The sequence below is a fragment of the Marmota marmota genome, unplaced genomic scaffold, assembly GCF_001458135.2.
Source record: "Marmota marmota marmota unplaced genomic scaffold, marMar, whole genome shotgun sequence".
NCBI lineage: Eukaryota > Metazoa > Chordata > Mammalia > Rodentia > Sciuridae > Marmota > Marmota marmota.
Window position 1 is genome coordinate 3,685,009 of NW_026000078.1, and position 15,283 is coordinate 3,700,291.

At 33.6% G+C, this 15,283-nt stretch overlaps 1 non-coding gene across 1 annotated transcript; it reads right to left on the bottom strand.

Annotated features, from left to right (window-relative positions):
* Positions 1–840: 840 nt before the first annotated feature.
* On the bottom strand, positions 841–996 carry LOC125620228. Its single transcript, XR_007351833.1, has one exon. It is a non-coding gene; the product is annotated as a U1 spliceosomal RNA (small nuclear RNA).
* Between the last annotated feature and the right edge of the window lie 14,287 nt (positions 997–15,283).

Below are 15,283 nucleotides of genomic sequence, written 5' to 3' on the forward strand. Positions count from 1 at the left end.
CTATAAACTGGAACAAGACAGGGGAACCCTCTTTCACCACTTCTATTTAACATAGTTCTTGAAACACTGGCCAGAGCATTCACAGAGACGAAAGAAATTAAAGGAGTACACATAGTAAAAGAAGAACTCAAATTGGCACTATTTGCTAATGATATGATTCTATACCTGAACGTCCCTAAAATTTCCACCAAAAAACTTCTAGAACTAGTAAATGAATTCATCAAAGTATCAGGCTATAAAATCAACACCCATAAATCAAATGCATTTCTGTATATCAGTGACAAATTCTCAGAAAGGGAAATGAAGAAAACTATCCCATTCTCAATGGCCTCAAAAAAAAAATGAAAAAGAAAGAAAAAAGAAAAGAAAAAAACCTTGGGAATCAACTTAATGAAAAAGGTGAAAGATCTATATAATGAAAATTATAGAAACCTAAAGAAAAAAATCAAAGAAGACCTTAGAAGATGGAAAGATCTACCTTGCTCTTGGATAGGCAGAATTAATATTATCAAAATGATCATACTTCCAAAAGCACTATACAGATTTATTGCAATTCCGATCAAAATTCCAATGACATTCCTGCTAGAAATAGAAAAAGCAATCATGAAATTCATCTGAGGCTGGTTTTAAACTTGCAATCTTCCTGATTTATCCTCCAGAGCTGCTGGGATTACAGGCTTGTGGCACCACACCGGGCTCTTTTTTAATTTCTTAGACTATACTTCTTAGCATTAAATTATTTCAATATTTTTAAATTAAAAAGCTTTTAACATTCATTCATCAAGAATTGTTTCAGTAGATCTTAAATTCTTATTTGGTAGCTATTTTATTCCTCCAGCAGGCAGGAACATAGTCCCTCCACTACCACAAATTATGCAGTAGAGTTTCCCGAATTTGGGGAAATCGCAGGGGTCAGCACTTCCAGAGTGCAATGGATAAGACTAGACCTAGGAAACCACCTTCATGATTGTGGTATCTCCCCTGCCAGGTAAGTATTGTTACTATTATTTCAATGTGTTTTTTACCTCTGTTGTTTCTAATGAGAAATTGGCCATTTATTGTATCATCATGAAGTACATGAAGCATATTTTGAACACTTCTCTCTGCTTTTGCCTTTCAATATAGTGATGTATCCAATTGTGGTTCTTTTGTGTTTATAATATTTGGTGTTCATTGAGGTTGTAGGATATGTAGGTTAATTTTACCACCAAATTCTGAGAGTTTGGACCACTGTTACTTTAAATATTTTTCTAACTTACTTTTTTCCCCTGGAAATCTTAATCTCACATAATGAGATGTTTGCTAATGTGTCACAAAATCACCAAATATGGGGGGAGGGTGTCAATTACTTCTTTATCCGTTCTTTGAATTTTAAATTTTCTACTGCTTTATCTCTAAGCTTACTAATTCTTTCTTCCACTAACTCATACATTTCAAATCTACTAAACAGTAGAGACTTTAATTTTAGCTATTACAATTTTCAGTTCTAGAATTTAAATTTAAATTTTCCTCAAAAAAATTCCATTTCTCCATTGAGATTCCTTACGGGTTTGAGTCATATTATTTCTTTGGTTATTCGAACATGAATTCACTTAATTTTTTTGAAATTAAATGAATAATACATACATAATACATACTTTGACAACTCTAACATACAGATCCACCTGAAGTTAATTGTGATTGACTGTTTCTAAAATTTTTTCCAGGTTATGGATCACATTCCTATTTATTTGTCTAGTTCATGAATAACAATTTGGCTGATAATTGTTGCATGATAGATAATATACTATAACCATTCTGGATTTGTTTGTTTTCTTCCAAGGAATGTTTCTTGTTTGTTTGTTTTAGTAGTCAATTATGTTATTTACAGTCATATTGTGAAATACTTCCCCACTGCAGTAGGTCAGTATTGACTTATTTTTTAGTGTAAGTTTCTTAGGATCCCCCCTGTGTTTGCATAGTTTAGGGATAAATCAATAATTCTAACAAGGATATGCTGACACTTCAAGCCAATATGGTTCCCACATGCACCATCCCAGCTGTGTATGAGATGAGGACTATAGGTAAAGGTGTAGCAAAATCACATTTCTCTGGTCTTTCAGTTTTCACTGAGCTCTCTGGAATCTGTTGAATATTCTTAACTTATCCATCAGCCAAGCATATTCAAAGAATATCTCTCATTTCTTCTCTGATTCTCTTGCTTTCAACTATTTCAATTGGGAATCAATTTAATAAAAGAGGTAAAAGACCTCTACAATTAAAACTATAGAACACTAAAGAAAGATATTGAAGAAGACCTTAGAAGATGGAAATATCTCCCATGCTCCTAGACAGGCAGAATTTATATTGTCAAAATGGCCATACTACCAATGCACTATACAGATTCAATGCTATTCCAATTAAAATCCCAATGTCATTCCTTATAGGTATAGAAAAAGCAATCATGAAACTCATTTGGAAAAATAAGAGACCCAGAATAGCCAAAGCAATCCTTAACAAGAAGAGTGAAGCAGGAGGCATAATAACACCAGACTTTAAACTATACTACAAAGTTATATAGAAACAAAAATAGCATGATATTGGCACCAAAACAAACATGTAGACTGATGGTACATAATAGAAGACACAGAGACAAAGGCACATGAATACAGTTATCTCATACTAGACAAAGTCACCAAAACCATACATTGGAGAAAAGATAGCCTCTTCAACAAATGGTGCCGGGAAAACTGGAAATCCATATGCAACAAAATGAAACTAAACCCCTATCTCTCATCATACACAAAACTCATCTTTAAGTGCATCAAAGACCTAGGAATTAAACCAGAGACCCTATGCCTAATAGATTAAAAAGTAGGCCCATATCTTCATCATGTTAGATTAAGCCACAAATTCCTTAATAAGATTTCTAAAGCACAAGAAATAAAATCAAGAATCAATAAATGGGATGGATTCAAACTAAAAAGCTTCTTCTCAGCAAAAGAAACAATCAATGAGGAATAAATTTGGGAGCAAATTTTTGCCATATGCATGCCAGATAGAGCACTAATCTCCAGTATATATAAAGAATTCAAAAAACTTAATACCAAAAAACCTAAACAACCCAATCAATAAATGGGCTAAGGAGCTGAACAGACACTTCTCAGAAGGTGATATACAATTGATCAACAAATATAAGGAAAAATGTTCAACATCTCAAGCAATTAGAGAATGCAAATCAAAACTGCTCTAAGATTTCATCTCAACTCTAATCAGAATGGTAGTTATCAAGAATACAAACAACAATAAGTGTTGGTGAGGATGTGAGGGAAAGGCACACTCAAACATTGCTGGTGAGACTGAAATTGGTACAGCCAATCTGGAAAGCAATATGGAGATTCCTTAGAAAACTTGAAATGGAACCACCATTTGACCCAGCTATTCCACTCATTGTCTATGCCCAAAGGGCTTAAAAAGGGTATGTTAAAACTTTTTTTTAAAAAACTTACTTTTGCAAACAACTATTCCATAATTTAAAACAAGGCATTAATAAAAAATATCCAACTTACACAGCCCACACAGTATAAGGATATGGTTATATTTGCACAATGCAAGCATTAGAATTTTGAAGAGCTGTTAGTAACTAAAGATCCATGTGTATTAGGCTTCCATTTTTATTAATGAGGAAAACAGTAGTCCTAACCTACTTTTATCTGTTGATTACTATCCTAACCTTAAGATACAGATCTTATCATTTGTTCCTCACACTAACCCTGTAGTGGGTGCCATGAACAGATGAATCTAATTTGGAGGTTTTGAACACCAAATTTGCTTTCCTGTCACACATTGTTGAAGTTTTGATGAAGAATAACCTGTGTGCCTAATTAATTGTCTTTCTATACATTGGGGATAATTTAACTTACTAATGAAATGTACCTAATTTTAATTTCAAAATGCCCTTAAATCTTTTTTTAAAATATACTTTTTTTACTATTTTTATTTTGTTGTTTGTTTATTTATATGTGGTGCTGAGGATCGAAATCAGCACCTCACATGTGTGAGGCAAATGCTCTGCCACTGTGCCACAACCCCAGCCTGCCCTTAAATCTTAAACTCTTTTTCTTATAATGTTGGTAACTTTAGAGTACTTGTCATTGTTAAGAAAAGGAAAGTGCCAGCGCCCTTAGAATCAGAACCACAATTACTTAGTGATTGAGTGAAGCAATGAAGCAGACTTTAGCAGGAAGCATGCAGTTTTAATATCTTCTACTTGGAAGGCATATGATTGTCTGACCTAAATCTCACAATAATGAAAGTTAACAATAAAGACAAATCAGAAACTACTAAGTTTTCTAGATTTTGTTTCCTACTTCTTACTTCATTTAATTTCTATGATTAAACCAATGGAAACTCTGGCTTTGACCTATCCACTTCCTTTTCTCCACTCTCTGACTTGAATCTTTCTCTGAAAGATTTGTCTAGATACATTTGTCTAGATCCCAACATTTTTTTTTCTGATTGTGGATACACTTAGTTTTTATTTTATTTATTTTTTAATTATTTATTTCTATTAAAGTTTTCCCTTAGGAGTCAAATTGATAGACCCAACCTGATCTTTTCTTAAAATTAGGCATCTCACCACAAAGCCATGAAAAGATAATTTTGGCTTTACTATAAATTACTGCAAATTCTGAGCCTTCTTGGAATGCCTGCCCGTGCCTTGAACTCACCCATGCCTGGCTCTCTGACCAGATATCAGACCTCTCTGAAACCATAGTGACGCCTCACAAATCTTGGCCTTCCCTGGCCAGACAACGACCCTCTCTGAGGCTCTAATGGGCCTCATAAATTCTGATGTTGGGGCCAGCAAAAAATGTAAACTACCATTAGTGTGATGCTTGTCAGAGTTCTGTTATCTGTAACCCCCCTTTGTGTAACTTTCTGGGCTATAAAGCTGGGCTGCAGGAAAGCTGGGGTGCTGTCTTGTTCCTGCCGTTTTGGGAGGGAGAGGCAGCCCGGCCGGTCGAAATAATAAGCTTGCTTTAATTTAATTTTAATTGGAGTCAGTGGTCTTTTCTTGCTTCCTGGTCTAACAAAATGAACAGAGAAGTTATTCATTTTTTTTTTTGGTTTCCACCTGGCTGAAAGCTCAGAAGACATAAAATCATTAAAGGAAAGATACTAAGAAAGTTAAATAAATCCTATTTTCTAATGAGAATTTTAAAAATTATCTCCTTGATTGACAGATGAACCAAATCTCTAATATACCCCTAACATCTATGAATTTATTAACATCTAACATGCACCCTGGTTTCTAATGTATATACCACTAGTCTATGTTACTTTTTAATCCATTATTACCTAATATCCTAGGTATTCTATGATGTCTTGATCACAACTACTGTGTCTCTCCAGAGCTCACTATTTCTGAGAGTCTCAAACATTTTAACTAAAGACCTAGGTCTGATGTACCATGCCTTTCTGTGTTGCTTTTGCATATTACTTTTGGTGCTCATACATAGATACAGTTTTTGCTAGTATGTCCAATAGTTTCTTTCATGATGTCTTCTATATTTGAATCACTTTCTTCATCTGTCTGCCAGCAGTCAGTATTTAATGAAAATCATACTCTAGATTCGTTTTCTCTGAAATTATTTCTCCTACTGAGAAAGAGATCTGTCCCAGTTTTATGGTATCCTTTTCAAAATGTCATACAGTTTAAATTATTTTTTTCACATACAGGATCTTATTTAATCCTTTCAGCAGCCTTGTGTAGGGGGTACATCATTAGCTCAGAACTAATTAAAGCTGAGATCATAATTAAGTTTTTAAAACCACAACATTGATAACTGACAGAGAAGGTTCTCCAAGTCCTCTGTCTCACATGAACAGCAATTTTTTGATGGTGCTATTTCATTCCTATTGTAAGGAAGACTGGAGAGTGAGATAAATAATAAATACACCTAGAAAATTTAGTTCATTTAAATAGAAATTAGTTTCTTCTTTTGTAAAAACAGATTTCACACTAGCACAAATTATTTGATTATGTAAATATTTTTAGATCAATACTACCAACATTTCATTGAACACCTATTTTGTGCGAATATGTGGACATTCTACTAGTGTTAGCTCATAGAATTCCTAACAACGTGCGAATTGCTCATATTCTTTCCTGAGGCTCTTTCTTGGCTTGTCAACAAGATTCCATTCTATATATTTTTTATTAATGCTTCCATTTTTTTTCAGCTATTATCTCCTGAGCACACTCCATATCACCTCCATCCAAGCAACTCTTATTAAAGTTCAACAGTTTTAGCACTAATCAAAGTTATCAGTGAGCACCATGTTGCTAAATTTAATGGTAAACCTTGAGTCCTCTCTTTAATCTATCGGCAACACTTGACACCTAATTACTCACTTTTCCTTGAAATCCTTTCTCCCTCTGGCCTTCAAAACACGAATCTTTCAGGTCTTTCCTTACTTCTATGGTGACTGATTTTCTGAATTATCCTGAGTTTTCTATCTTTAAACTTTGAACAACTTCTGGTTTTAGAATTTTTATTTCATTTTTTTCCTACTGTAGTTATTGTCTAGATAATGTTCCTCAGATTCATGGATTAAATAATAAACGTACATTATAATTACTTGCAAGTAGATATCTCCAGCAAGGAACATTCTCTTTTATTGTGAATTTATGTGTCTATCTGCTTGATATCTCCTTCTTTATATCCCAATGTTGTCTCAAACATATCATGTTCAAATTCAGACTTCCTCATTTCCACATAAAGGTCTAAACTTACTTCCTCCCATGTTTGCCCACCCCTGTCAACCTTTCAGATGCTTAAATTATACATTAGTTTCCTATTGCTTCTGTATCAAACTACGTCAAATTTTGTGGCTTAAAACAGCATAAATTTACTTTCTTTTTTTTTTTTTTTTTTTTACAGTCAGGAGGTCAGAAGTCTGAAATGAGTCTTATTAGACTAAAATCAAGGTATTTCCAGGACTGTTTTTTACTGGAAGCTCTAGAGCCTTATCTATTCCTTCTCTTTCTCCAGCTTTTATAGGTTCTTTTATTCCTTGACTCTTGGCCCCACATCACATGATATTGTCTCCCTCTGCTTCTGTCACTACATGTCCTTCTTCCTCTCTCTGATTCCTCCTGTGTCCCCTTCTGTTTACATTGGGCCTGCCCTGATAATCCAGGACCATCTTCTCATCTCAGGATCATTAATTTAATCTCACCCGAAAAATCTCTTTTGCGATGAAAAGTACAATTCACAAGTGTCAGTATTTACTTCATATTGGGAGGCTGTTATTTCAAATGATGACAGACTGTAAATCTTGGAGTCCTTCTGGACTTCTCTCACATCTCACATCACATTCATCAGAAAATCCTGCTAATCCTACTTTTACATGTATCCATAATGTGACGCTTCTCATCACCTTTTCCAACCCCAAACTTGTTGAAATCATTGTTCTCTAGATTAGAGAAATAACCTCCGAATAGTTTCGTGGTCTCTGACCTGTGCTCCAGCGATATCTTGCAAGTAGATCTTCTCTACTCAACACATGCAGGTTCCTGTTAAAATACTCTTATCATATCACTTTCCTAATGGCTTCAAATCTCACTAAGAATTATATTCAAAATTCTTCTTATGGATTACATGTCTCTAAATCACATCTCCAGTCTGTCTGTCTGCTCACACCCTTTGCTACGGCCACACCTGTCTTTTTGCTCTGTGAATAGGCCCTTGGATTTATTTCCTTGTACTTGGAACACTTTTTTTTTCTAAATGGTTCTAGAAAGTTGGATCTTTCATTCCTTTTAATTTCTCTTACTGTATAAGATAGACTTCTTTAACACTATCATGTATAATAGAATGCTCTCAATACTTTCTGTTGTGTTATTTTTCTTTCTGACACTTATCACCATTTGACAGTTTACAAATAACTTTGTCTAATAATTTAATGGTGGTCTTTTCACAATGTCCCATGATGGCTTCCCTGTATCTCCTTAGCCAGATGATGCTTGGCATACCATATACAATTAGCAAATATGTTTTGAATCATTGACTGACTGAATGAATAAAAGAGAATGAATAACAAACTGGGAATAGAAGTAGGAATAACTTTCTTTGCCTTTCTAGTGCTTTAGAGAGCTTTTTTCATAGCTGTGAAAAAAATACCTAATAAGAACAATTAGAGAAAGAAAAGTTTATTTGGGGGCCTGGAGTCTCAGAGGTTTCAGTCTACAGAGGGCAGACTACATTCCTTCTGGTCTGAGATGAGGCAGAACATCATGGCGGAAGTGAGTGGTCCAGGGAAGTAGCTCAGGACTTGATCAGGAGGGAAAGAGAGAGACTAAGCTCAGCCCACCAAATATAAACCCCAAAGGCAAGCCCCCAGTAACTTACCTTCTCAGCCACATGCGATATCCCTACAGTTCAGACTCAGATAATCTCTATCAGGGGATTAATTCACTGATTTGATTAAGGCTTTCATAGTCCAATCATTACACCTCTAAACTTTCTTGCATTATTAGGACACCTAATATCTAAACCATAATATCTAGTAAGAAAACTAAAGCCATATTAAGTTACTTGCATGAATTATCAGAAGAGATATAGCAGAGTGTATACTTGAGCACACATTTTTCTGACTCCAAATCCCAGCTCAGGCTGTACAGTATAACAACCTGCTCCATAAATAATGCAATCACTCTAAAAGAATATACAGAATCTAGATTTGACTGTGTATTTCATCTGCATGTGAGATATATATTTAATCTTTGCCTGTGATGAGCATATTTGCACTGGCTTTTAAAATTTGTCTTAAAATATTTTTTATTTAACTAACATCTGCTTTCGGAGGCCACCAGTACATTAAGTGAAGCCTCTTAATTCAGATACAGGTTTGCATTAAGCCTGTTTACTCTGGATTCCATGACTGCTTGCCACGTGTTCTCCAGACATGCAGGGCTCCCTTCCCTAACCTATGTCTTCCTTGTAGTTCCTCCTTTATCCACGTAAAATAGCACTTATACTTTCTTCTGTCTCCTTTCCTTGCTTTATTGTTCGGCATAGATTTCTTTCCACTAATTGACATCACATTATTACCTGTTTCCTTACAGTTTGCTTAATGTTTATCTCATTATCCAGACTATAAGACCAGCAAAGACAGAGATTCATAACATATTTGAATCAAATACTGTTTTCATATCTTTAGTTAATTAATTAATTCTATTAATAGGCTAGGGACATTAGATAAAAATTTTTGACAATTCTAGTAGAAGTGAATACAGGTTAATTTATTTAACAGTTTATTAAACATAAGTTGGTAGACATTTCATATTTTGTTGGGAATGTATTTATTCAGTCTACACTCTTAGAACTTAATAAATGCTAGGAAATAAATTGGACACTGGAGGAAAAGAAAACAATAAGCATGATTGACTAATACTATAGCAATTTATATCATAAAAAATAGTGTATCTTAGTTTCTGTCAGAGGTGTTCTTTATCATGGTTTATCATGGTCCTGTGTCTTGTCTTCTACCTCTAGGAAACAGAAATGGAGGAATGGACACCAACAGTAAAAGAGGCCCACTCTCAGGGATTTGATTCATAGGTTTGAGATGAATGCTTAAATATGTTTTTCTCCCCATGGATCTGTGGTCCAGAACTCCTTTAGGAAACAATGTCAGAGGATGAAATTTCAAGATGCTGAATGCAAATGGACGATATTATTTTATTATACTCAATCCACTATTTTTATTTCCAAAGTACTGGAGTAGTAATGATAAATTAAAAGTAGTTACTGAGCTTTATCAGATAATGATGAGAATCAAGGTGAAGGAGAATTACATATGCATGGAGCCAACTGCTTAAGCCACAATAGTTTCTACATTATAAAAAGGGAAGTTTTATTAAGTTATGTTATTATTCAGTCGCCTAATCATATTGTGAAGAGTACATATTTGTTTGAAGTATTCTTTTTTCACAGATTCTTTGGGAAACAAACAAGCCAGGTGTTGGTATGTTGAATATGAAAGATAATGGACACAATCAACTCCAACAAGTTCATCAAGAGGGCCCAAAAGATGTTATACAATTAAGGAATTTGGACTCAAGGTACATACACATACAAAATGCAGAAATTATCTTCAGCAAACATCTCACTTGGAGTGATACTGTCTTTGAATAGATCCTAATTAGCAATGTAAAAGGGATGGGGAATCCTTTATAGGCCAGGATTGCTAACTTGCAAGTAAGGAGAACATGGCTTCACAGTGCAGGTTTTGAGTCTTTAATAGATTGTCTTAGGATCTTACTTTTAAGAGCAAATAATCATTTTATCTAGAATACGTGGGGGAGAGATTTGTCAAATAACAAAGTTAGAGGTTGTGTTTTGTTTAAGTTTTCTAGATAACAATAACCACACCATTTCAACTAAATGTTCTTAATTATGTTCTCTACTTTGCTTATTGTAAATTAGAAAACAACACAACCTAATAGAAAAGACCAGCTCTTGGTGATTTATTGACTAGCAGTTATCCACAGGCTGACTGGCACCATCTGTCTGGACAAGATAGCCCCAGTGAACATTAGGAAATCACATCAATGAAGCCTTTAGGGACTCGGATTCAATTATGGAGGAAGAATGATATAATTTGTTAATAATAGATTATGTGTAGTGAAATAACTAAAAGACAAAGTGAATTTGTAATCTAATGTGGAGAAACAAAAATTAAACAAGATTGTCACAAAACTCAAAGGTATGCGTAGGGGTGAATGTGACTGTGTTTGGGTGGGTAAGAAAGAGAGATAAAATCTCTGCCCAAAATGCCTTGAGTGGCTAGGAACCAGAATTTCTCATAAAAATGTAAGAAGCATTGCTATCAGATCAAGAGATACAAGCATTAAAAGGTGTAGTAAATGAGTAAGAGCTTTAGTGGAGAGAAAATATCAAAACCTCAAAGAATTATGTCATCATTTCAAAAGAGGCTTCAATACTGTGTCAGGGTATACTTTGGGAAGATGTGGAGTTCTAAACCATGTTAAATTCACAAATATGTAATATTATAATAAGATCCCTGCTTCTCACTAGAACTCTGTGAAAGTGAGTTTAGTGAGCACTAGAAAGGAGTTCAAATTCAGAAATTTTTGAGTCTGATTTTCATTTGGAGTGTATGTAAGAAGAAAAAAGGAAAATTCTCTTTAGGGAGGCAAAATTTCAGGTCAGGAGACTTGTCTGTTCTGGCTGCCATACAATACAATAGAGTAGGTGACTTAGACAAAACAAATTTACTTTCCCCAAAATGGAGGCAGCCCAATCAGTTTTGGTTTCTAGTGAGAATCCTCTTCCTAGCCTGCACACAGCTGCCATCCTAGTGTGGGCCCAGATGACCTCTTGTTTGTGCCACTGGAAAGGAACAACTCTGGTCTTTCTTGCTGCCCTTTTTGAATCTAGTTGTTTGTTTTCTTATTATTCAATTTGAGGTCTTAATCTTTTATCATATAAATTTCTTCAAACACTTTCTCCCATTCTGTGGGTTGTCTTTTTATTGTCAATAGCATCATATTAAAATTTTTAAAAAATTTAATGATACCTAATTTATCTAGTTTTTTCTTTCTTTTTTTTAGTCTGGTACCTTTGGTGACATATCCAATAAAACATTATCAATCTAAATGCCAAAAAAATTTTTCCCATGCTTTCTTCTGAGTTTTACAGTTTATATGAGTTGTTAACATTTTGGGTTAATATTTGTATGTGGTATAAGGCAAAGACCCAAATTCATCCTTTTGCATGTGGATATCTGGTTTTTATCCAGCATCATTAGTTGACAAGACTTCCTTCTTCATTGAATGGTCTTGGCAACATTGTTGAAAGTCCTTTGACTGTATCTGTGAAGATTTATTTTATTCTATTCCATTGGTCATGTGTCTGTGTACCAGAACCCCACTTTTTTTTTTCTTTTGGGTAGCAGGGATTGAACTCAGGGGCACTCAGCCACTGAGCCACACCCCCAGTCCTATTTTGTACTTTATTTAGAGACAGGATCTCACTGAGTTGCCTATTGCCTTGCTTTTGTTGAGGCTGGCTTTGAACTTGTAATCCTCCTGCCTCAGTGTCCTGAACTTCTGGGATTACAGGCATGTGCCACTGTGCCCGTCTACCACACTTTTTTAATTACTATAGTTTTGGATTAAATCTTGAAGTCAGGAATAGGAGACCTTGAAATTTATTCATCTTCTTAAAGAACATTTTATATATCTAGAGCCCTCAAAATTTCAGATGAATTTTAACGTGGATTTTTTTTTTTTTTTACTTCTGGGAAAGAAAATGAGATTTTGACAGGGATTGCATTGAATCTATAATATCTGTGGGTATTTGTGAAATCTTAACAATACTGATTTTTTTTGATGGTGAATGCAGGATGTCTTTAAATATATTATTATCTTTTATTTTTACAGTATTTTATAGTTTTCAGTATATAAATCTTTCAGACCTTGATTTAGTTTGTTTCTAAGTATTTATTTTGTTTCCTTTTGTTATATTGTGATCAAGTTTGAAAGAACTTCAAAATTCAAGTGTTGCCAATGTGAGAGTATTGGGAGGTGAGATCTTTAGGAAGTGCTGTGAGCTACATAAGGCATTTGGTTAGCTTGCTCTTCTGTCATCTTGAGGATGCAACAGGAAGGCCTTCATCACAACAAATGTTACTGCCTTGATTTGGAACTTCCCAGCCTCTAAAACTATGAGAAATTAATCTCTTTTCCTTATGAATTACTTAGTCAGTGATTTTCTATTGTTATAGCCCCAAATGGACCAAGACGTTTGGTAATGGGGAATCAGTTTCATTTTAATTTTTCATTTTTAGCATGTAGAAATGCAACTGATTTTTGTGTGTTGATTTTATATTCTTCGACTTTGCTGAAATTGTTTATTAATCCTAATAATTTTTTGTGTGGTATATTTAGTACTTTCTACATATAAAAGTATATTGTCTATGGAAAGGAATAATTTATTTATTCCTCTGTTGAATAGAAATTAAAAACAAACAAACAACAACAACAACAACATAAACACCAAATATACTTTTCCTGTTTTTGACCTTATAGAAAAATCTTTCAGTTTTTCTCCATTAAGTCAGATGTTGACTGGGTTTTCATATATGAATCTTATTGGTTTGCTGTAATTTTCTTCAATTATATTGACTGTTTTACCTTTCTCAAATGCTTTTTTTTTTTGGCAGAAATTTAGATTAACATGTTTTTTTCCTACTTTATTCTGTTAATGTATTATATTTATTAATTTTTATGTTAAAACATCCTTGCATTACAGGATCAATTTTATCAAGACCATTGTATGTAATCGCTCTAATATGTCATTAAACTAAGTTTTCTGTATTTTGTTGATGAGTGTTTTGTTCATCAGGTATAATGGTCTCTAGAAATTTTTATTTGTGTTTTTTTTTCTTTGGAGACATTTTCTAACTTTGATATCAGTTTAATCCTGACCTCATAGAATGAGCTTTGAAATGTTTCTTTTGTATCAAATTTTAAATAAGGGTTCAAGGAGTTTTTGTGTTAATTCTTCTTTAATTAGTTGAAAGAATTGATCAGCAAAGTTATCTGATCCTGGGATTTTGCTGTTGGGGGTTTTGATTACTGATTCAATCTTATTAATCATAGGACTGGTTAGATTTTCTGTTTCTTTTTTCTTCTAGAAATATGTCATTTTATCTAGTGTGTAAAACTGTTGAAGTGCAACAGCTTGTTGTATTCTCTAATAATTCATTGTATGTCTGCAGAAATGGTATTAATTTCTGATTTTAGATGTCTTTTTTTTTTGTCCGTCTAACGGTTTGCAATTTTGTTGAAACATTCAAAGAAACAATTCTTGCTTTTATTGATTATCTATATTCTTTTTCTTTTCTTTTTGTTTTGGTATTCTGGATTGAACCCAGGGACAGTTAACCACTGAGCCACATCCCAGCCCTTTTCTTTATATAATATATATATATATATATGTATATATAATATGTATATTTACATATATATGTATATATAATATGTATATTTACATATATAATATATATGTATATATAATATGTATATTTACATATATAATATATACATATATATATGCACATATATAAAATATATATTGAATATATAGAAATTATGTATATATTATATAAATTAATGTGTATAATTTATATATATATATTTGTACCTAGAGACAGGATCTGGCTGAGATTTTCAGTGCCTTGCAAAGTTGCTGAGGCTGGCTTTAAACTCATGATCCTTCTGCCTCAGCCTCCTGAGTACCGGGATTACAGATGTGTGCCACAACACCAGGCTATGTTGGTTTTTTATTTCATATTTTATTTATCTTAACTCTTTAACTCTGAGCTTCATTATATTCTTGTGTCTTAGTCTGTTTTCTACTGCTATAAAAGAATACCTGAGACTAGATAATTTAAGAAAAGATGCTTTTTTGGTTCATGGTTCTGGATGCTGGAAGTTCATTAAATGCTTGAATCAGGTTTTTCATGCTGCTTCAACTTGTGACAAAAAGTAAAAGGGCAAGTGGGTGAGTGTGAAAGAAACAAAGTATCTTTGTTTAATTAGTTGAAAGGTATCATTGTGCTTTATAAAATCCTATTCTCATGAACAGTAACTAGTTTGGTCTCTTAAGAATTAAAATCTACTATGATGCAAAGGATATTAGCCAATTTGTGAGGGCTCTACCTAATAACCTATGCATGTTCTCCTAGGTTCCGCCTGCCGATGCAGAAACACTGAGGAATCAAATTGTAGCATTTTGATTTTAGAGGGCAAACTTCAACTTTAGCACCTTGTTTCTCTAAGCTTTAGTTCAGATTTTTCTTCTTCTTTGTCCCTTGAGATGAAAAGTTGCAGTTTTGATTTGAGATTGTCTGTCTTCATTTTTAATGGAAGTATTTACAGCTATCAGTTTCTATCTTAGTACTGCATTTGGTGCATCCCATAAATTTTGGTAGGTTGTGTTTGCATTTTCATCTGCCTGTGTGATTTTTTTTTGATTCATTTGTTAAGTGTTGTTTAATTTCCACATATTTGTGTACTTTCTACTTTTCCCCTTTTGATTAACTTCTAGTTTTATTCATTGTGATAGGAAAAGGATCTTTGCACAATTTTATTCTTTTAAAATGTGTTAAAACTTCTTTCATTGCCTATGTGTGGTATATCCTAGAAAATGTCTATGTATACTTCAGAGAAATATTTTCTTATTGTGGAACATTCTGTACATTTTTG